General features: G+C 35.9%; 1 protein-coding gene across 7 annotated transcripts in view; it reads left to right on the forward strand.

Annotated features, from left to right (window-relative positions):
- Nucleotides 1-22977, forward strand: part of PTPRD (protein tyrosine phosphatase receptor type D) — a 1592809-nt gene that overhangs the window by 1470467 nt on the left and 99365 nt on the right. The window lies entirely within an intron of this gene.

Raw genomic sequence — 22977 nt, forward strand, 5'->3', positions numbered from 1 at the left:
AGTTGTGTATTTGTGTGCATTTGAATATTGTGACATTTATCAAGCATAAAGTAGTTAAGCTAAATATTTCTGATGGTCTTCAGTAACATGGACCTGTATTAAAACAAATCCATGAATTGTTGATAAGTGAACAATTATTGAAGGGAATGGAGGAGGTGTTAGGATGAGGCAATTAAAAAAAAGTTACTAGGAGAGCAAGATAGTTGAGGCAAGAGCACACTAAATTTATTAAAACAGTACAATAGATAGAGGATCACAATGAACAAAAAGCAAGACCCATTTAGCGCAGACTTGGACCGTTTTATCTGGGCTACTTGAATGGGAAGTTTCTGCTTAATATACATAATTAATTGTGGGAGGTGAGTGAGCAGAAGATGAATAGCCAGTTCTGGGAAGGGAGTGAGATATATATAGATATAGATATATATATCTATATCTATATATATACATACATATATATAAATGCTCTGAGGTGATGTTTTAAAGAGGTCTATATAATAATTTAAGCTAGTGCTGGGATAAGAGCAGTGGGGCCAGAAATTTGGGTGATGAGTGCATAGAATACCTTGCTGGGCCAAATTTCTGAGGTGGGGAATTTAATTTCCTACTACTTCTAGGAAATTAAAGGCAGAGTGGATCAACAGTGGGGACTCTAGAGTCTCCTGAACAAAGCTGATGATCTTAGCAGTGACAGTTTCGACCTATGTAGCATTTTAGTTATGGGAGTTAAACCAGAAATATTTTTTTAGGGGGCTTATGCTAGACTCCTCCAATTGTTTTATTTTTTTTAGTCTAAGTTAACTTAGTGTGAGATTAAAAATAAAGCTAAATTATTGCAGTTGTTCCAAATAACACAGGGTGTTGGGTACACAAGAAGCCTTAATTTCACCATTGAGTGAAACAATTAATATATTTAATAGGATTATAGCTTGTCCCTACATAAAGTATCCATTGGATTCTTTGCGCCATCTTTATCTGAGGCTTTTGGATTAGATGGTCTCTCAGTTTCTACCAGCTTTAACATTGTGGCATGTTACATTTGGTAAAAACCTATGAATCAAAACCCCAACCTCAACTGACTAGAAATTTATCAACTGTATGAAGAAGTTTCATGTAAGAGAATGTGGAACATTAAGACTTGTGGCAATAGGGGTGAGTTTCATGGACTATTCTAAAGCCTTCAATTTTTCAAATTTTTTTTTATTATTTTCAATATCTGTGCTGTCTGATCAAAGTATATTTGTTGCTTCATGCACTATTCTTAAGAGCTTGTCTTATATTCACGATGCCTACTACAGTATCTTTATGAAATAGTTGATAGAATCAAAGTTTCTTTTTTGTTTGGTTGCACATTAAGTAAGTTATAGTTTCCTTTTCCTTTATTCCGTTTTATTAAACATTCACAAGAACTGTTTCAGTATTGGCAATTCACACAGGATTGTGAATTGTCTTATTTTTTCAAATGAGTAGCTTTTCATTTTTTTTCTGCCCTTAGTCCTGATCATAATCACTCTTTTTAAGTTATAAAGAATACTGTAAGCAGTTTTTGTAGTTCCTAATTTAGGGCTTGATGTGACAAATTGAGTTTTTAAAGAAGTAAGGAAGACACACTGTGAATGCCACCTAGGGCAACATTCAAAGCAAAACACCTTTGTTAAGGGTCAGTTTTCACAACTAGAAATCTTTCATATTTTAAATTTCTCTTATTTTACATTGATTGTCTTCTTTTACTTGTGATATGTTCTTTGTAGCTCTACTTTAATACTTCATTTGTGGTTATATACTAAATGTTTCAAACTTTTACTAAACCGTTAATAAATGTTTGACTCTCTCTCTAACAATGTATTTTAACAATGTATTTTAAACCTGTGAAAAGATTTTTATTATTTAGGAAATCTCAGTTATGTGCATTGAATATAAAATTAACCTCTTTTATACATGGAATTTCTTTAGCAAAACTACATGTAAAGATATTCTTAATGATACTCATTTGGCCATTAGATCAGAAGTATTTCCTGAAAGTGGCTGGGAACTGCATGCTGGCAGTACTCCATTAAGAACTCCCCCAGTAGCCATTGACTTGATAGCCCACACTGACTCTTTACTGTTTATCATGATGAGGATCTGTGATTAAAGCTCCCTGGGCATGAATTGACTCCACTGTGTCTTAACAGCCATGAAGGAGATATTTAAGTGTTGTATTCATCTGTGATAATAAGATAAAGACCTCTACATAATATTTTAGGCCACAGAGCAACACTTCTTTTTTCCTCTTATTGTCCATATGAACGTGGATTGTTGTTGTTGTTGTTTTTTAACTGGTTTTCAGTAAAGAAGATAAAGCCAAGTTACATTACTTTCAAAGATTTAATTATTGTAGCATAATTACTCTATGCTAATGATTACTCAGACCTCTTTAAACATACACCGCTAAATATGTCACTCTGAGCGTAAAACTGAAACAGAGGCTTGATGTTCAAAGGTTTTTGCACTGGTCCTGAGGTCAGAGAGAAGTAAATAGGTTTCAGCTGTAGCACAGCCTTGTTAGGTCATGAGAGAGAATTCTTTACTATAATGAGAACTAGACTCAGACATTGGTTCTAAGTAACTGGAAGGGACTGAGCTGTGGATCGGAAGCATAGCATGCCTCCCTGGATCTGTGAGACCCTAGGTTTGATCGCTGCCACTGCAAAACAAAACAAAAACAGAGCACAAAAAGGAAATGTCTGGAAGTAGAGGCTTGAGAAATCAATACAACTGCATTGTGAAAGTCTTAGAAACATCTGAAGATTTCTTTTTCAGCTAAAAGACTGCAATTTTCTACTAGAATCTCAGTGGTCAGATAAGGAGGGTAGCATCTGGAACACAGGGAAGGAGGCAGAGCGATGGTACAGTGGGTAGGCCAATTGCTGTGCATGGGGATAACCCAGGTTCCATCACCAGGACTCCATAAGGTCCCCTGACCCATGAAGGAGTCATCCCTGAGCAGAACCAGGAGTCTGCCCCAAGCATCTCTAGGTGTGACCTTAAAGGCCAAAACATTAAAATATCAAATGCAAGAAATATTGTCCTCCTTAAGCATCACTCTCGAAGTACACTACCTGAAGGTGTATACTTCTTCACAGAATCTTGATCAGTGGCTAGAGACAATTTGGAAGCCTAATGGAAATTTTAATTACTGATCCTAACCTCAGAAATCCAGGTTCAATAGGCTAACCATGGTAACCAGAAAGCTCTGTTAATTTATTTTTTCCAGCTTTATTCAGTTTTAAATGGCACATGACATATTTGTTCAAAGCATATTCATAATGATTTGATAAATGTATGCATGCATATATATGTATATATATTACAAAACGTTTATCACAGTAAGTTTAGTGTTTTACTTCATATAATGGTATTTTTTTAATGTGAAAAGAACTTTTAAAGATCTACATTTTCATCTACTTCCAAATATACAAACATGAAAATTCATTGTGGGGGGACACTGTCAATCTGGTGGCAGTTGTTGTACTTCAGCAGCATATGCCTAAAACTCTATTATTAACAGTGTTGTAAATTACCATACATAAAACAATTGGAGAAATATGTATATGATAATTTTTAAAATAGAGAATTCATTACAGTAGACAGCCAATGAAATGTAATTAAAATAATAATTATAAGTACTTGCTGTGGACACTAACAATCTGTATCCTTAGGATGTATTTTCTTATAACCTAAATGTTTGTAAATTTTGACCACTTTTAGTTATTTATGATGCCCCTCATCTGCTGGAAATAACACTTATTAACTTTTGCATGTTTGTAGATGTTTGTAGGATCTTTTTGCTTATTTGCTTATTTTTGTTAGATTCCAATACTAGTAGACTAGTTAGTATTTATCTTTTCTCAGACTTATTTCACTTACAGTATTGCCATGAAGGTACATCTGTTCTGTGTGTTTACACGTGACTAGATATCCTCCTTTTAATGACTCAGCAATATTACATTATATTTGTGTACATACATATAAACATCTATGCACCATATTGTATTTTTGTTCCTCCATGGACAACTGAGATTGCTTCTAGGTCTTGACTGTTGTCAGTGATGTTATGGTGAAACTTGACGTACAGCCATACATTAGGAATAGTGATTTTATTTCCTATCAAATGTATATAAAATAATTGATGGACCATATGGTAATTCTTTTAATGAGGAATAACCATACTGTTTTCCATCATTGCTCTACCAATTTATATCCTATCAATAATGCACAAGATTTCCCTTTTTTCCCTATCTTCACCAACATTTACTTCTTGTCCTTTTGATAATAAATAGCCTTAGAGGTGTAAAGTAGTATCTCATAGTGATTTTGATTTGCATTTTCCTAATGATTCATCAGCTTGAACACCTTTTCATGTACTCTTTGACTGTATGCATGGCTTCAAAGTCTATTTAGTTCTTCTCTCATTTTCAAGTTTTTTTTTTTTTGGTCTTGGGGAATACATACAGTGGTGCTTGAAGGTTAGTCCTACATCAGTTCTTGAGAACAAATCCAAGGAGACAATATGTGGATCAAACCTAGGTTTCAAATATTTTTCCATTCATTGCACCTGTTGAATTAGCTCTCTAGCCCCTCTTGTCATTTTCAAAAAAAAACAGATTGTTTGTTATAAGTTGTATCAATTCTTTATGTAATTTGAAATTTAATTATCAGAGATGTGGTTTGGCAATATTTCTTCCAAAGTGCTCTTTTAAAAAAAAAAGTCCTCCAGGTGAGTTTTATACAGGTCCCCAGAAGATGTCAATTTGAAAGCATGATTAATTTAGGTCATTATTTGTTTTGATCACTTTTCACTCTAGGGCTGGCAGGTATAAAATGATAGAAAACACTGGATTAAAAAATCATGATAGAAGATGAAACTTCAAGTCTCTGCTTTATAATTTGCTGTAATTTCATAGGCATCACAATCATTATCAGTATCATATATATGCACATATATACGTATATATATTGCATATATGCCCAAATTATAGCCACTAGAGTTTTATTAAAGGATAACATAAGAACTTGTCTTATTTATTATAAATTATATGATTATTTTTGAGTTAAAGGCTCTTGGTATGAATTATGCTTCAAGAACTGCCATTTAGTGCTGGAGGATCATGAAGATCCCAAACTTCCTCCTCCTCCTCTTTCATCTTTCGTTTTTTCCCTCAGACATGGTTCTATTCTCTCTCCCCTACAGTCTAGCCTCTCTGTTCCTCATAACCATATACAGAAAGTATGATTTCTAATCATATTTTCAGGTATTACACTGAGATTTCCCTAAAGACAGACAAAATTTCCCCTGCCAAATTCCAAACACTAATAAATAAACCCTAAGACCTTGGTTGACTTATTTTCTTTTAATATATACACAAGGACATAGCTGCTAAGAACAACTCACGTAGATATTGCTCCTGCTTTCAATTGGAGGAAAGGAAGAAAATGGAGGAAGCTACTGAACTGAAAGAACTATAATTTCCAATATAAGACCACAGAAAGACACTATGATAATTGCTAAGAAGTTATAAGAGGGGCCGGAGCAATAGCACATCGGGTAGGGTATTTGCCTTGCACGCGGCCGACCCAGGTTTGAATCTCAGCATCCCATATGGTCCCCTAAGCACCACCAGGGGTAATTCCTGACTGCAAAGCCAGGATTAACCCTGTACATTGCCAGGCGTGACCCAAAAAGAAAAAAATTAAAAAAGAAGTTATAAGAAACCTATACTCTTAGGATTTCTGGTAGGCAGTGATAAATGTAGCACTGTAGACTGTCATCCCGTTATTCATCGATTTGCTCAAGAAGGCACCAGTAACGTCTTTGTTGTGAGACTTGTTATTGTTTTTGGTATATCAAATACATCTATTTGATGTATTTGGGCGGAAAAATCGAACACGGGTCGGCCGCGTGAAAGGCGACCACCCAACTGCTGTGCTATCGCTCCAGCCGTCAGATACATTGCAGATTGTGTATATGTTGGGTATTAGTTGAGAAAATAATCTCTTTTTAAATATAGTTCCAAATTTTCAAATTTCTAATTGCTGACTTATGGATTACTTTGTTTCTAGCTCATCCTATGAGGCAGGTATATACGCTGAATAGTTCTCAAGCATCACACTTCAAGTCTGCCATCTCTGGCCCTTTTAGTACATAAACATAGATATTGAAACAATATAAAGAGCCATGACTTTTTCTGCATCTGAGAGAATTGAGGAACTGCAGTTCACAGAAGGCCAACCAGAAAGACAGCTTTGACCTATTTTGTTCTCAACACAAAGCCCATCCGAGTGCTCTCGGCTACCTTCTGAGAAGGTTTCTTATCCTTGATCTCAGTACTCTTAGACTCTCTACCACTTAGCATCAAAATGTGTTGAGAACATCTTTCTGTACTCATGGCAATACTTCTCCTGTCTGCGGTACACTGAGAAGGAACTGTTTATCTAAAACATTGAAGCTCTGATGCCCTTTCCTTCTGTTATAATAACAGCATGGGTGTTATGCCTATATCCACAAAGGCAAAGTCACACACATGCTCATACATGTGAAATAAAGTAGAAAGGTATAGTGTTTTCTTCAGGGATTGTCTTGAGATAATGGCAAGACATACAGAGAAATAAAAAAAAATTCTTAGAATGTACTTTTAAATGATTGAAGTTGGTATAGAACTCAAGAGTTCATGTAGTTTAACCATCTCATATTGGAGGTAAGAAAAAAGTGGTGGAGAAAGGTGTGACTTGCTCCAGCTTACACACTGACACATGGCTCAGTCAGGTCCGAAATTTCTGCCTTGTTATTCACTGAACCTTAACTCACCTGCTAAGAGACCAACATATTTACAGTCTCTCTTACTAGCCACTGATTATAGAGTTCAAAACCTAGGTCTTCAACTAAATCTGTATTTTACTAACATATTCTATGACACATTTCTGTGTATTGTATGACAGTCTGTGGGGTGACCCAGTGGTTTTCTAATAGGATATTAAGGATACTATTCTTTATTCCATAGAAAATTTATTATTATTATTATTATTATCATTATTATTATTATTATTATTATTCCCAGTGGTAAACAGTGTGTGTTTCTTAGAAGGGATTAAAGCTATAACCACAGAAAAAATATTTCCACTTTTCTTCCCCAAGGAAAGGTTGTTGTAACATATTTTATTTGTGCCAGATAATATTTATAGACATAAATTGCCAATGATACATAAATCTCTTAGCATTTATACTAGAAAATAAAACACATTTATTTCCAATTATTTTATAATTTAAGTGTAAGCTTTTGAAGGTGGACATGAACATAAGCCTTACTTAGACACAAGAAACCACGTACAGTTTGCCAGCTTGGATGCTCTAGTTTTTATTTAAAGAAATGGCCTCTTAATCATGAAGTAAAATGGGATGACAGAAATCTACTTTTATCTCTTATACAAGAGGTAGATAAGACAAGGAAATAGTCTCCAAGTTGAAAAATTTTTAACAAACAAGGCAAATAAAATGGACAGTTTTTAAATCTTGAACAAATTGTGTAATAAATGAGTAAAATCAATTATTAAAAAAACAAATAGTAACAATTTTTTTTATGCCTGGGCTGTTTATACCAAATTGACTCTTCTTCATAGGGAATAAATGGCTATAGTTATTATGTCAAGGTCGAGTGTCACAATACTCAAGGATTATGGATATAAAATGGGGAGTTTTAAAATCATTTATTTAAATATTAGCTGTTGTTTTGCTTTTAGAATAGATCCCAATCCCTCTGCCTCGTATTTGCATGTCTACTCATCGAGCTACCAATGGGAATAGTATGATGGAATAACTAAATATACAGTACCCGAAGTAAGGCTGCCTGAGTTTGGCACCTGGTTCAAGTTGTGTGACTTTTAGTAGTTAATTGAGCCTCTCTGTATTTTTGTTTCCTTTTTTCAGCAAAAGAGGCAGAATCCCTAGTAAACGTGCTGCATAGTCTTTGTACCCATGATTTATTTCATCAAATAGTGGACATTGATTTAAAGATGCACATGAGTTTTCAGAGATGAGATGTAGTAAGGAGGGGGTGGGGGATTTGTCTTAGAAATAATGAAAAATCCTGGCTTCTTTCCATCTTTATTATTAGCTAAACTCCTCAGGCATTGCTGAACTCAATAAAGAGAGGAGGAGGGAACTATTTTAAAAAAATTCTTACCCTCTCTCCTTCTTTTATGGTTGTTGCAATGACCAGGGGTCACACACTTTTAGTGGTGATGTTCATACACTTGATTATGGTGCCAGGGATCACAGTGCCACCAGGATCATCCTCTGCCAGTGGGGGCATACTGGGATCAAATAAGCAGCCAGCCACATGCCTACAAGGCAGGAGAACTCCTACAGAGCTATAACTTGCTGGTATAAACCACTGTAATTCTCACTTACTATGTAACTCTTTCTTTCATTCTAGTCCTTTTAGTGTTTGAAAATAAGTTTTGTGTTGTCAGGGTTAGCCCTTCTCTGTATGCTATTGGTCAAATAGCAACAAGCTCCCCGCAGGACACACATCAGATGATTAACCAAAGTGTGTGTCTGGATTGATTTCCAACTAAATTTACAGTTCACAGAAGCACTTTGTTGGGATGAAAATTGCTAGTACTAACAACAGGAACAAGCAGAACAAAGGCTGTCTTTTGTAAGAAAAGTTCCTTTTCTTGGTTGACACTCCCAGAACTATCAGCAGTGAAGCCCGATTTTTCAGACTATTTTCCCTCAGAAAATTAGACTTTTATCTTTAAACAGTAGCAAGTGAATACATTGTAGTGCAGAGTCCTTAGATTGAACTCAAAAGTCCCTACCAATGAAACCCCCAATACATTTTTTTTTTCATTAAAGGGCTGGTCCTGCTGGTTGGCATCCTGAACAGATGCTTGCTTTGTTTGGAGATAAGGACTGATTCATCAAGTAAGGTTTCCAAACAGAGTCCCTTCCCAGCTGGCTACCGTTCTGTATCTTGTAAACAAATCTAGTAGGAGACCAAGGCACAGCAACTCACCTTAGAAGAAACATTTCATCCAGGGTGTATGTGTATGTGTCTTTCGTCTTTTTTTCTTTCTGAACTTCTGTAGTTATTAGAACTCAGGCTGCAACCAGACTTTCAAGTTTGAAGCTTATTTTTCTTTGGACTTTCAAACTGTTTTCTCTCATCTCTGCTCTGTTAAAAACTCAGGCAGTTACCAATGTTAAACTTCCTATCTTTTATACTTAGGCCATTCATTTTAGTTTTCTGGGAGTCAAGTTCATTCTTTGGGAATCGCAAATTTTCTGTTGCTCAATTATTTTTTCTCATGCAAGTTCACCATAACTAGTAGTGCTTGGTCATCTCTGGAAAGTTTTCAAATTGTCTTTGCACTTGCTTCTTTGGAGAGTCCCAGTCTCTCAGAAATCTATCCTGAACTGTCTCTAGTTCCAAATCACGCCTACAAATTCAGAGGACAGTTTTAAAAGTTCAGAGTGTTGCTTTTCTTTAGCTTTATTTTGATGTTTAAATAAAGTTGGGTATTAGGGCCAGCATTGTAAGAGTGTACTTAAAAAAAAAAAAACAGTAGCAAATGCTGAGAGCTATTCCAAAGTTTGAGAAAACGAGGGTTATATTTGCACTCTACCCAATTAGTAGCTGAGATGCTTGACCCTGAATTTGTAAATTCCTCTCTGGTGGCCTTTATTTATCTTTCTCACATAATATGAGAATATTAGTCCCCACTCGTAAGGTAGTTATGAAGATGAGTATATGTTAAGCACCTGGCATCTTGCCATCCTGTACAAAGCAAGCACTTAGTAAACAGAAGTGGCCCTTGATACTATGAACTACAGTCCTTATGGCCTACCTGATAGTCATTTAATAACACTAAATTCTCCTCACATATCATTTTCTCTTTTAAAACATTCCACTTTCCATATTCTGAAAAGGAGCCCTATGAAAGTCATTCAAATGTAAGTGAAAATAAAGGTGGAGGATGGCTATAATGTATGCAAGTGTCTTTTCATATTTTATACATAATGGGATTTCTGGATATTTAAATGTATATTAAATATTCCCCAAAGTTTGTTTTCTGATGAATAGAATTTGCCTTGATGTCTCTGCTATTAATTAGATGTCCCTCAACACACTATTTAACTTCCCTAATCTCAGTTCCTTATATATGAGTATATGTCTTCATCTGTTTGATGTTTACTGAGAATAAAAAGGGGTAAAGACATTGGAGATGTCCATAGTCTTTTAGAAAATACCAAACAAATAAAAAAGAAGAATTGATAGAGGCATGCCTCGAAGATGTTGCAGAAATTCCAGACTGTAGCCATAAAAGTTGCCATGATAAAATGAAGCACATAACTTTTTGTCGTTTTTTTTTCCACAGTGCCTTTAAGAGTTACATCTATAAATAACTTAATGTATTAAGAGTCCAGTAGCATTTCCTTAAAACGAGGTGCCTTAGTGAAATGTGAATGGGAAATATAAAGTAAACACTTCCTTCTGTAAAATATTGTGAGTTAACTAGCTCTGCTCAGGGTTGTCACAAACTTTCAGTCTGTTCCAAAAATTAAAATACTAAAGAAAACAAAGCCAGCAATATCGATGAAGCGCAATAAAATGAGAAATGTCTCTAACTTTATGAATGTGTTGAGTATGGGAATGTATGCGTGTAGGAAGGAACAATACTGAGAGGCTTTTCAGGCTTCTCAGAGTTGAATAATCACTGGAGAATGACAGAAATTAAGCACCCCTAACCGAGAGAGGCATTTAGAAATAAGAAGTGTAACTTACCTTGGGGACACCTATATGGTCTATGTCTGTTACCATAATACCAGGGTCATGCTGCCCAGAGATGAGGTGGAAATGGTCACGATACCCTTGGAAAAATCATGACAACAGTCTAAGTCTGTACTGGGTGATCTCAAAAGCTCACTCAAGTCATGGAAATAATTCCCTACCTTTACTAAAACTGCAGGGACTCAGGGACCAAATGAATATATGTTTGTCATATGTGAATACTGTTTTGAAGGGACAGACTTAAGAATCTGTTATAAGAGATTGGATGGAGCAAGGAGAAAGCCTATTGCTACCCAGTAGAATAGGGATGTTTTATTAATGTTCCGTTAAAAATTAATAAAACAGTAGCAGTGGCCTTATGTCTTTTAGCTTTTCTACTGTGTCTCAACATTTTTTTATTACTTTTGAAAAATAATTTTGTGGTCCACCACTATGTTGGGGAGTACATGAGGATAAAAAGGAAGTAATCATTGACAGTGCATGAACTTGTGGATCCAGCAGTGCCTGAGGAAACATTCATCTTTTAGTCATCACAGATGCAGCTATTGAAGTATTTGGCTTTAACTGTAATGTTCTTGTATGCAGCATAATCAGAACTGCATTATTTTTCACTTGCTGAGTAAGTTTCTTTAATATTAGGCATTAATCAGTCATCCAACTTCAGCTTGTGGATATCCTTGGTTTAATTCACTTCCTCCCTTTCTTTTCTCCCTGCTCACCCCACCCTCCTCCTCTCTTCTCCCTTTCCTTCCCTTTTCTCTACACCCCTTCTGCCAGTTTTACAGAATCTCTTTAGTGTTTTTTATGAGCGATATTACATTTAAATATATTAATACCTAGTTTTTCTATAGGAAGCCATAGTCTAGAAGATATCACGATAGAATGGTAACTAACTTTTATATAGCCTTTCCAATGTGTCAGATACATTTTACAAGTCATGATCTGTGTGAACTCATTCTGTCTGAATGAGTACAATGAGTAACTCCTTGTGACAAAAGAAGTTGCTAAACTGAGCCCCAAGAAAGTTAAGTAACTTGTTTAGCCTATCACACTGATAATGTATAGACAGAGCTGTGATAGGAACCCACATGACCAAGTGACAGAGACATGTTCTGACCACAATAAATCACCCCTCTGATGATTAAAAATGGTTATACCTTGGGGTTGAAGTGATAGTACAGCAAGTAGACATTTTCTTTGCACACAGCCTACCAGGGTTCTATCTCTAGCACACCAGAAGGTTCCCTGAGTCCGCCAAGAGTGATTGCTGAGTGCAGGGCCAGAAGTAAGGACTGAGCACCACTGGATCTGCTCCCTTCCCCAAAATAATTGATAGTCTTTTACATAAGCATTATTGTTATAGTATTAAAATAAAACATAATTTTGGTTATAATTTTATCATTTTTTAAAATTTTTTTTAGAATTTTGACCCATATTTTTATTATATATCTATGCATATATATGTATGTACAGTTTATATTATTATATATTCAATCTTATGGGCATTTACCTGAAAAAAATATGAACATGGACTTAATTCTTTTGGGTGAGAGCCTTTATGCCTGACTCCTCCTTCATCACTTTATTTTTATTAAATGTCAGCCGGTTTGGACATGATGGTTACAGTTTATAATTGGAAACAAAGAGCTAGCACCACTTGAACCTTGTTGAACATGGAACAGTATGTCAGGTTTAGTGCTGATGTATCATATTAAAAATTATCAGATCACCAAGCTGATTCAGTTTTCTTGATTGTGGTAAAAGCACTTGTCTTTTTATCTTAACCAAATCACTAGTAGAATTAAGAGGATAAAATAAGTAAAGGCAGGCATATGAAGGAGTGTAAGGAATAAGTACCCAGCCTTAACTTTCAGACTTGATAATACTGACTTATGTCTTATTGAGATACTTCAAATTGTAGACAAAACCAGACATGTTTAATTATAAAAAAAGGAGAAAAGAGATGATTGAAATTGCCTCCCTCTCTGCATATCACTAGCCAAGAATGAATTGCAACTTTTAGAGAAGACTCATGAAGGGTCCAATAGACAGTGGTGCTATGGATTGGCATCTTGGTAACGGGTGTGAAAAGATAACATTTATAAGCCTATGGACTTAATAATGTTGCCTCCATAATAAATATGCATGAAAAGGGAAAAATGACACATGAAGAGGAAATTTCATCACTACAGTAAATCAAGCTTTTTGAATCCATTAATGATGCAAAACAATATCTACACATAAGACTTTTACAACATTCTTTCATATAAACAAAATTATCTTTTAAGCTTCCTACAAAAGCTGCTGAATTTGAAAGATTGAAACCATGACTTCACAAGCAAAATAAGTTAGCAATCTTTGACAACATTAGGGGAATATGCATTCATTTTCTACTTATGTTCATTTCCATTTTCTTAGCTGTTCATTCTATTTTTTTTTAGTTTCAGTTTCAGCTTTTGTTTGTATATGAAGTCAAAGTTATATATGTCACACATCCTATCACTTAATGACTTAGATGGAAGAAGTAGATGCTTAGCATGAAATTAGTAGTATTTGTCCTGGGTGATCATTTTAGATTCTCTCTCCCAAATTGTTTTTTTTCTTAGTCATTGTGAAACACACAATTAAATGTAGATGCTGTTGAATTGAGCCAAAGAGATGGAAACAGGGTTAAAGCACTTCTTCTTGCATCTATCTTAGACTGGGTTCAATCCATAGCACTTACTATGATCCACTGAGCACAACCTGATGTAACTCCTAAGCAGAGAGCCAGAAATAACCCCTGAGCACTACTAGTTGTGGCCCCAAAATCTACTCTGCTCACTAAAATGTAAATGTTATAAAGATGAGACTACGATAGCAGAATATTTTGTCATTATGGGACTGCACCGCCTCCATCCTGCAGATTTGGGCCAATCTTTTCTATTGGTGTTCTGTAACTCTGGAGTTTAGATATAGCTGAATTTATAATTACTATAGATAATGAGTAATGAAGTGTTGACTCGCTTTGTATTAAGAGCAGTTAGGGTTCTGCATTATGGCAGGTTAAGGGATTTGGAAATTTAGTCTCATCCTCTCCCCTGCCCCCAACCGAATACCTTCCCCATAGTAATTAATTGATTCTCTTGTCATCAGCTGAGACCTGAGATGAAGAAAAAATTCAGTCTAAGCATGGTGGGCGTTGCATGTAACTGGGCATCGATTTCCTTTTCTATTCCTTTTCTGTTCCTTCCATATTGATTCTTCTTGTCACAGCTCAAGGATTCTCCCATTATCTCAAAAATAAATCGTTTCTTGTGTTTCCATGGTTTGAATTCAGTGCCATAAAGTTTCTACTGTGGAGTTATATTTCAGTATTTATAAACTCTTTAAATCTATTTCACCTCTTCTGCTTTCCTGAAGAAAAGATATATTCAGGGAAGTTAAGTTCTATGTAGTCACACAGCCATTACACAGCTACTATGCAGCAATTAATGTATTCAGATAAAAACTAATGAATAATAGTTTTATCTTTCGAAGGATAAAACTATCATGTATTTTGGATTTAAGTTAGCTTGAGACATCAATGAAGTTTTGTTTTCTATATGAAAACTGAGGTGAGAAACAATATTAGGAATGGAGGCAGCTATCAAGTATTATGAAAGAAGAAGTGATTGTTATTTATTGAAAGAATTATGGTTCTGGGAAAAAATTAGCTAATATGCTATATTTTGTGTATTATTCTTTGGGGAAAGCAGGAGCACATCCAGTAATGCTGAAGAGTGACATATGTTTTTGTTTTTCTTATTGATATATAATTTGTATGTTAAAAGCACACCATTTTTAATTAATTAATTTATTAATTAGTGGATCACCATGAGGGTACATTAACAGATTTACACATTTTCATACTTGTGTTTCCCTCATACAATGTTCAAGCACCCCTCCCTCTACCAGTGTCCATTCTCCACCGCCAGTGAACCCAGTATCCCTCCCACCTCCGAATCCCATCCCCCATCCCCCCGCCCCACTCCCTGCCTCTGTGGCAGGGCATTCCCTTTTGTTCTCTCTCTCTCTCCTTTTGAGTGTTGTGGTCCACAATAGGGGTATTGAGTGGCCATCTTGTTCAATCTATAGTCTACTTTCAGCACGCATCTCCCCTCCCAAGTGGGTCCTCCAACCAGAACTTACTTTATGTTCCCTTCTCTATCTGAACTACCTTTTCCCCCAGCATGTGAGGCCAGCTTCCAAGCCATGGAGCCAACCTCCTGGTACTTATTTCTACTATTCTTGGGTGTTAGTCTCCAACTCTGTTATTTTATATTCCACAGATGAGCGCCACCTTTCTATGTCTGACTCATTTCACTTAGCATGATACTTTCCATGTTGATCCACTTATATGCAAAATTAATGACTTCATCTTTTCTAACAGCTGCATAGTATTCCATTGTATAGATGTACCAAAGTTTCTTTAACCAGTCATCTGTTCTCGGGCACTCGGGTTTTTTCCAGATTCTGGCTATTGTAAACAGTGCCACGATGAACATATAAGTGCAGATGTCATTTCGACTATACTTTTTTGCTTCTCCAGGATATATTCCCAGAAGTGGTATTGCTGGATCAAATGGGAGCTCAATTTCTAATTTTTTGAGAAGCATACATAATTGTTTTCCAAAAGGGCTGAACCAGTTGGTATTCCCACCAGCAGTGTAGAAGGGTCCCTTTCTCCCCACATCCCCTCCAACAGCGGTTGCTTTTGTTCTTTTGGATGTGAAAAGCACACCACTTAAGGTATACTGTTAAGGCTGGAAGGATAGTACAAAAATTAAGGCGAATGCCTTATGTGTGGCTGACCTGAGTCCAGTTCTCAACATCACATGGTCCGCCGGACACCATGAGGATTGATTCCTGCTTACAAAGCCTGGAGCACCCTGGACACCACTAGGTGTGGCCCCAAGACCCCCCAAACCAAAAATAAATGTATCAGTTACATTGATATAGTTCATATTTATATACTAAATAGATGTACATAAAAAATCAAGGAGGCCACTTGACTTTTTCTCTCCTACATTCTGTTGAACATTTATATTTCTTTTGTTTCTGTTGCTTCTAACCACATAATGAGAGCAAATGACACCATGTGGCTATGTCAAATGTACTGTCAGAGTCTCAGGGTAACTTGACTAGAATGCCAATATTAAGGTGAGACAGTGTCTGTCACTGAATATGTGGCAGATTTGTTGCTCTTTGCTATCTTTGAATCCATATAACCAGGGCTTTCAGTCTTTACTGTTTCACTTGCCTGTCTCCAACTCGATTCAAAGCTTTCTCAGGGAAGTGAATGTATTATATTCATTATTGTGTCCCTGTGATTAGCATGAAAAGTATTTTGAAATCAGTGTGAGACTAAATTTGAAAAATGGAACAAAGGATCAGAGAGATAGGAGTTAAGCACTTATCTTGCATGCAAATGATCCCCAGCAGGACATGGGCCCCAAACACCTCTAGGCATAGAGTAGCCTCAGAGAACAACAGGATATAGACCAACCCAACCTGCCCCATACCAACAAATAAAAATCTAGTTGTTTTATAAAGCTCGCTTTTCCCAATGACTAAGAAATATACAAAATTTTATCAAGTATTGACACCTCATTATGTTTTAAAAATACTGTACCTATGGGGACAGAGGAATAACAGCTTCCATCTATGTTGGGAAGCCATCACTGGCTTTCCTTGGTGGCCCTCCCTTGGGTAATATATGATAAAAACAGTTTAGGAAATCCACTTCATAGTCCAAAGTCATCGAACACCAATAGGGAAGTCATTAATTCTTCTATTTGAATTAAGACAGCAAGAGAATACTTGTTGCAGAATGCACTTTCTACTTTCTCAGTGTCTGTGAAGACAAATGAGGTGGCTGATTCATGTCTCAGTGCCAATTCCGGGGAGGGGACAGGGAATCAACTTTTCTCAAAGCTGAAAATCTGCCAGCAAGCTTTACAAAGACTAGTAGTTTCTCTATTTATATCTGCAGTTTTGTCATAAAAATATTTGCACGAAAAGAACATCTTTGTTTCCTCTAGACGTCATCTGCTCTTGCTACTCATTTGTTCTTGAAAAGGGATATAATCTTTTTGGTTTTGATCTATAATCATTCCCACAGCAACCAATTGTGGTTCCACAGATCACAGATTATAATTTTCGCTACAGAATAAACAGATGAACTGTATGAAACAAAGCCTCTCATTTCTCCCAGATAACCCTGAGAACAATACAAGAGCAATTCTAAAAATACTGGCTACCTCTAAAAAATTTTTCCAAGAATATGAGTGCCACTTTCTCTAGAGACCTGTTTTCATTTCCAGTTTTGTATCATGCAACACATTCGTCTCATGCAGTAGAACTTCACTGAATTCTCACTATGTGCTAGAGACTTGCTAACCTTTGAGGTCACAGAGATGAATAATACATAATCCTTCTCCTTGAATCCTGAACCTAAATTTTTTTTTTTCATTTCTTGAGATAAACTTTAAGCCAAGTCTGTAATAACTGGATTTTTTCAAGATTCCTATATCATACACTTTTGAATTTTACTCCAATATCACTGTTGGATGTTTGTCTATTAAGTACACCATGTTTGGTGGTGGGTTGCTATTTCATTTTATGGGGGGAAAGGGGAGTTATAACACTCAATTCAGGACTAAGAAACCTGGTTTGAGTGCTAGCAGCTATCTTTAAAAATATCTGTCCCTCAGTGACTGAATTTGCTAATTTTGGGACAAAAATAAGTTCTTCCATTGTATTTTTGGACTCATTTGAAGGAAAACTCATATCGCTTTCTCAAATGTTTTGGAATGTTAAATAAAATTAAGGAACAACATTTGTTCTGTATTATGTTTCCATGGCAGAATTTTTTGTTTCTCTGAACCTTGAGAATGGTTATCAAGCATGGTATTTGGTTATTATTATAGCATCAGTAAAAACTCCTCTCATTGTATGAAATTTATGCCTCAAGGAAAATATGAAAAGAGGAGATGCCAACTATTTTTTTAAAAAGTCCTTTCTGTAACTTTACGTATTGATATTTATAAAATTATGTAGAATCCTTTTTTCTATGATACTTTGTAAATTGATCAAAGCACTACCCCCAAACTGGAGTCAAAAAGATTCCTGCTGTGTAATAAAGAACAGTATGACCTATTTTATTTTCTTAATGAACAATAAGTATTTTAAATGAATTCAAATATAATTCTTCTTTTATGGAATAAGATTTTATTTTCTTTTTGCATTTGTTTATGTAGCTTGATGGATAATACTTTCATGACTGAAAAGAGAGTTGTTCTTACGGCAACATTGCATATAAATGGACATATACAAATATCACCTTATCACTGTATCACTGTCATACTGTTGATCATCCATTTGCTCGAGTGGGTCTAGTAATGTCTCCATTCATCCTAACTCTGAGATTGTAGCAGCCTCTCTTTTCTTATTCTTCCCAATGGTGCCACCTTAGAGGCTCTTCAGGGTCAGGGAAATGAGACCCACCATTGTTACTGTTTTCAGCATATGAATACGCCACAGGGAGCTTTCAGGCTCTCCCAAACTGAGAAATCAACCTGCTGAAAATGCAGGTATGTAGGTTTTTGTGACAGATATGGACAGGCTTTCTCTGCATCTACCTTCCCCTATCACCCTATACTTCCAGAAGTCCTGGCAGTGACATCCACACCCCCAAAACTGCTGCCCAGTCGAAAATTTAACTCCAATTGTACCATCCAATTAAAAATTCTGGACTGCCTGGAGCAACATCTCCAAACTCTACAACAGTGATAATCCAGTAGTAGCACACCAGATTGGATCTTGACAAACCAAACAGTGAAGGCTTAACCTGTAACAACATCTTAGTAATCTCTCATACAAGGACTTAATGTCTCCAGGGTGACATACAACAATTTGCACTAATTTTTTTCTAAGGAAATTTTTTTTGATCATTCAGTTCGAAGTTGAATTATTGTGGGCCCGCCATGGGGGCAGTTTCTAGAAGTGGTTGGGAAAATTGGAGACAGTGATGGAGGGAAGGTGGTAATGGTGGTGGGATTGGTGTTGGAACATTGAATGCCTATAATGCCTGTAATCATGAACAATTCTGCAAACCACAGTGTTTACCAAACATATGGAGGAAATTTTATGTAAGTAGGCCTTACCTATTTCATGTTAACTCTGAAATATATTAGCACAGTAATTCTTTAAAAGTTTTAGTAAAGACAGGTAAGGCATAACTGCCATTAAAAAATTCAGAGGGGGCCGGAGCGATAGCATAGCGGGCAGGGCGTTTGCCTTGCACGCGGCCGACCTGGGTTCGATCCCCGGCATCCCATATGGTCCCCCAAGCACTGCCAGGAGTAATTCCTGAGTGCAAAGCCAGGAGTAACCCCTGAGCATTGCTGGGTGTGACCCAAAAAGCAAAAAAAAAAAAAAAAAAAAAAATTCAGAGAACTGTATTTGAATTCTAAATACCATTAAGTTCCAAACTACCCAGAAGTTACAATTCCATAAAGCAGTTCTGTTTTTCTATAGTCTTGTAATAAATCTTTCCTAAATTGAATAAAAAGTCTCAATGAACTCAGTATTAAGGAATTATAACAGGACTGAATTCAACTGGACAAAATGACTTTCACTGTGCAATACAAAAGACAAAGTCTGCCATCAAACATCAAATGATTCTTTAAATTACTAGTTCAACTGCTGAGAGATTATCTCCAAGACTAAACCTCAAGAATATATCTGATTTCTCCAACATTAGATAAGAAGGTTATTTTTATTTTCTAACATATACTGTACACCATATTCATCCTGAACAACTACAGCTAAACCTCTGGGGTATTTTTAGTCATATTCATAATCAATATACATTGCTAATAAAGTCAGTGAATTTGCAGCTGTCAGTATTGATGGGGAAGATAATCTGAAGAATGTGTTAATCTGTCACCTTGAGGTTCAAAGATTTTTGTATAAATTTAAAAACAGCTAATAAATCAGCAGTGGAAGAGTCATTACAAAAGAAATGAGTTAACAGCTTCAAAAGACTTTCTGAGAAATTGAGACAACAAAATGTGAAATACTAAAATTATATCCATAAATTTCACTTTCATCTGTAGTGGGTTACCTAGTTTACAGTCTGCAAAGAGACATAAAGAGAGTATACTTCAGTTAGGAACTTACAATAGATTTGAATCAGGAATTATAGAATTATATATATATAAATTATATATATATATATATATATATATATAGAGAGAGAGAGAGAGAGAGAGAGAGACTGGAGCCATGATAGCACAGTGGGTAAGGTGTTTGCCTTGCATGCAGCTGACCCAGTTCGAATCCTCTGCTCCTCTTGGAGAGCCCAGTAAGCTACCGAGAGTATCTCACCCACTCAGCAGAGCCTGGCTAGATACCCGTGGCATATTTGATATGCCAAAAACAGTAACAAATCTCACAATGGAGACGTTATTGGAGCCCGCTTGAGCAAATTGATAAACAGCAGGACAACTGTGCTGTGCTATATATATGTGTGTGTATATATATATATGTGTGTGTGTATACACACATATGTATATATGATTAAACAACTTGAAAAGGAAAAATAGTTACAAGACTAAAAATAAGGAGTTTTCTAATGGATGGCCCACAATAAGTTGTTGGATGCATGTGAAAGGAGATGGGAGCAAGATCTTGAGGCTACAGTGGATTAGATTTAAAAGTACAATGAAAAAATAAGGGTTTAGAAAAAGAAAATCTACACAGTTTCTCAGATAAAAAGTATTTCCAGGTGAAAACGTCAAGACAGGAAATCAGTGGCTACAATTTAGAATTATTAACTAAGGCTGATTGTAATCAATTCAACTTTTATATTGAGTTGGGATGCGTACTGAGGAACACAGTGGGAAAGCCCTGACCTAAAAAACTGTAAATCAGTGTAAGAAACATGATAATTAAAGTAATATCAGACAAATATAGAAAGAATGTTACAGAAACTAATCTCTCAATGGATTCAATAATCGATTTCAAAGAAAACTCCAGTTTTTGAAGTATCAGTGTTCACACATCAACTTACTTAGATTAGTGACTTTTTCTGTCACAGTACAAAACTATGGCAGTTGTGAACTCTCGGTTATATTTTATTTAATGTCTCTCTTGCATACCCTTACTAGAAAATGCACATTTCATTGGCTAGCTGCAATTTGATTGAGCAGCTAGCTGTCTCTCTCATGTAGTTCACAGTGTATTTGAATCAGGAACAGTAATATAGCATAATAACTGCCCTATTTTCTTGTGTGTGGATGTGGTCTGAGTAAATGGTGGTATTAGAGAAACAATCCTGTACTTTGTTAATGACAGATTTACTGACAAAGGATTGTATTTGAAATCCTATTAAAGTGCCATCCATTAAACCATTAGAATAGTCATTAAAACTATTAGTGAAGACTTGTTATTCATGAGTTATTGGTCTCTCACATTCTCAGTACTTTCTGCCAATACTACTCTACCCTTTGCTTTATTGTGACTCTTCAGTTCCAAAGAGTGAATATACATCAGCTTTCAGATTTTCCTGGCAGAATTTTTTAGGTGGTTAGTGTGTGTGTGGGGTGTGTGTGTGTGAGAGAGAGAGAGAGAGAGAGAGAGATGGAACGGGAGAAGGAATGAGGTTGAGACTGTGGAAATAAGGAGTTTGAAATCCTGATTACAAAGGGTAAGAATTATACTCAAAATCCTATTTTTTAGTTTGATGAGAATCTTATTAAAATCAAACCATGGGGAGAGCTATATCCTATCTTTTATTTTTAAAAAATGTGTATGTAAATAGTTCTATGGGAGGAATGTAGCATTTTATCATAATGAACATGACAGCTGGTGTTTAATCTGTTTTCCTTATTGTACACACTTTTGAAATAAAGAACTGATCTTTATAGTAGGAAACTTAAAGTTACATTTGTGTATATGCATTAGAAAGTGATACTTAGGCACTCACACTTTCAAGTCAAAAATCTCTCAAATTATGTTCTAATCTCACTACTTTAGGAAATGCCAGAAAGTGTATTAAGTCGCAATTTCTTTATTTTAATAAAGAGATCTCAGCACCTACTAAAATCTGTTTTAAAATTTCCATGAATCAGGTCACAGTGATAGTACAGCAGGTAGGTCACTTGCCTTGCTTATGTCCAACCCAGGTTCAATCTCCAACATCCCATATGGTCCCTGGAGCCTCACCAAAAGTGAATTTTGAGCGCAGAGCCAGGAGTAAGCCCTAAGCACTCTTTAGGTGTTTCCCCCAAACAAACAAAAATTCTTGAGTTGCAGTGCATGGTGATGAGGTGTAGTCATTATCCAAATCAAAAGTAATTTGACCTGATTACTTTTAAGTTTCATTCTTTGATGACGTTATAAACAGTCTAGCAATGCATTGACACTTTGGTATTTTTTTCTTCATCATAAATCTACACTAAATATTCTCCCTATAGATGGCCATAGAGGCCAACTGGAAAACTTAACCTAAGCAAAACTGTAGCTTGATGGTGGAGCATTTGCCTTGCATCTGTGAGGCCCTGGCTTAAATCCCTGATACTATTAAAGCAAGGGTGGGGGGAGTAGGTGCAAACTTGACTTAAACTTCACAAAATACCCTCCAGATTATTGTCTTAGAAAATTTTTCTGCCTCTGACATGATAAGAGAAAATCACATATGTGATTGTGAAAGGAGTTTTGCAACTTTTCACCCCCACCCCAATTTTGGAAAGTAGTTCAGTATTCACAGTTTCTTAAAAACTAAAAGTCACAGATAACAAAGATAAAATATTAAAACAGTTGTAAAAAATTAATGGCAGTATATTCAAAATTTAAAGCATTTATTTGATGGGCCGGAGTGACAGTACATGGCTGACCCAAGTTCAATCCCTGGCATCTCATATGGTCCCCCAAGCACCACTAGGAGTAATTATTGAATGCAGAGCCAGAAGTAACCTCTGAGCATCGCTTGGTGTGACCCTTTTCCCCCAAAAAAAACCATAAAGAATTATGTTTGAGAAATAAATGATAACAACAAGGTACTGTCAAACCAGAAGTAGTTAAGAATAGGAATAAAAGAAGCTACCAAAAGAATTTGAGA

The sequence above is a fragment of the Sorex araneus genome, chromosome 1, assembly GCF_027595985.1.
Source record: "Sorex araneus isolate mSorAra2 chromosome 1, mSorAra2.pri, whole genome shotgun sequence".
Classification (NCBI taxonomy): Eukaryota; Metazoa; Chordata; class Mammalia; order Eulipotyphla; family Soricidae; genus Sorex; species Sorex araneus.